This window comes from Manihot esculenta, chromosome 9 (genome assembly GCF_001659605.2).
Source record: "Manihot esculenta cultivar AM560-2 chromosome 9, M.esculenta_v8, whole genome shotgun sequence".
NCBI lineage: Eukaryota > Viridiplantae > Streptophyta > Magnoliopsida > Malpighiales > Euphorbiaceae > Manihot > Manihot esculenta.
In genome coordinates, this window is record NC_035169.2 from 20138271 (window position 1) to 20140296 (window position 2026).

The window sequence follows — 2026 nt, forward strand, 5'->3', positions numbered from 1 at the left end:
TACCGTGCCATGAGTCTGGTGATACTGGCAGTACTTATCCAGGTCCCTTCTGTTTGCTTCTGCCTTCATCAGCTTAGGCCACTATATGAAGTTCTTATCTTGGACTGCAACGAGCACTTTGGCTTTCTTTAAGGGAGTGACTACCTCGGGAATATGGGGTTGATAGGTGTCTCTGTTCCTTCCTCTCCCACCGATATCTGTTTAATGCTTTAGGCCCCTGATCTTGCCTCCTTTCCTGCCTGTCTAGCTGCTTATCCTCCTGTGTCTTTCCTTTGTCTCATGCTTCCTTGGCGAATTTGCTAGTGGTCAAGGCATCATCTTACCTTATATATTATTGTACTCTCTTCATTAGCTCTGCCAAGGTGGTGGGCGGCTTTTTGCACATCGATCTAAAAAACTCTAGGGAGGCAATACCCTTCTACATGGCTTCTACTGCTCTGACTTCATCAAGCTCGGGAATTTGTAGAGCCTTCGAGTTGAACCTAGCCACATATTCCCTCAGAGATTTGTTCCCCTCTGTCGAATTATTTTTAGGTAGCTTATTTTCCTTTCAGCTGGGACCTCGACAATGAACCAGCTGATAAACACACTAGTTAGATTCATAAAGCTTTTAATACTCCCAACCTCTAGACTGTTGAACCATGCTCGAGTTGGCCTAGTAAGGGTGGTGGGAAAAACTTTGTACATTAAAGCATCTAAGTGGATCTGCAGCTCCATGAATGTCTTATAGTTCAAGACGTGCTCCCAAGGGTTTCATGTGCCATCATACGCAACCATTGTCGGCATCATGAATTTTTTGGGGATGGTTTCCTACTGTACCAATCTCACAAATGGGAATGAGGTTAGTAATAGGGGGCTGTTGTTGTCTCGTGCACCCAAATCTACTAGCAATTACTCCTTTAGCCTCTCTAGCTTTTGATCTACATCTACCTCTTCTCTCCTTGGCCTTTTCTCCAGGCGGCAGTTTCTCTCAAACTCTTCACTTTTTGACCTTTTTGCTAGTTTAGAAGAATAGCTTTTAGCCTCATCATTCTCAATAAGCTCTCTTACTACTTGGCCTCTCGCTTTCGCCACAAACTCATTCCTTATGTTAGCTTCTGTTTCCATCACCCGTCCTCCTGCTACTTTGCTGAAGGGTTAGGTGGTTTAGTATGAGTTGAGGCTCATTGATGTTGAACCTTTCAGTCACTGGTGGTATGCTGAATGGGGTACTGAGTCCCCTTTGTTGCAACATATGCCCTCGCCAATGAGCAATATTTTGGAGTTGGAGAGCCATATTTTGTAGCTCATGGTCAGATAGGGTGATTTGAGGCATGGTCCCTGCTGAGCTTGGTGAAGGATTGAACAACACGGATGGTTAATTCAGTAGGGTGGTAAGGCTGAAAAATGAGAACTATGGTCCTTCCTGAGCAGAGCTCAGATCGTTTGGGGAGTTTTCGATATGGTTTTCACCGTTATTGGCCATGCAGATCTCAGTGGGTATGGTGAGGATGAGAACTCCAGTGATGAAAAGATCTCTTTCTTTTCCACAGATGACGCCAATTGATGTCCTGAGATCCAGTAAAGGGTAGGCTCAAGGTGTGTATTTGTGAACTTGGTCTGATTGGCTCATGCCTTCTTTCTTTTATCATTTTTCTTTTTGTCCTCTAGAGATGCATAACCGCTATCCTGCACTGATACACTCTGTCATTATCATACGAAGTCATACGTACGGATGTACTGTGCCATTTTCCATTGTCAGGCGTCCATTTAATTTCCCTCCAGCACCATGTGGACACGATCCCATATGTGTAGGGATCTGTTGCCCCCTAACTCATCAAATCAGTTGAGCTGTATCTCCCTATGATGGACCTGAGCCTTATTCTGTCTAGCCTATTTGTTCGAGGTCAGGGCCACGCCCTAGTGGGTGGACCCGCATAGCGGGTTTTGACTAGGCTACGGTCCGGCCTCCCTATATAGGCTTAACTGTTCTTGGGTCTCCGAGACTCAATAGTCATCAAATCTAAGAAATATAGTGACATAAATG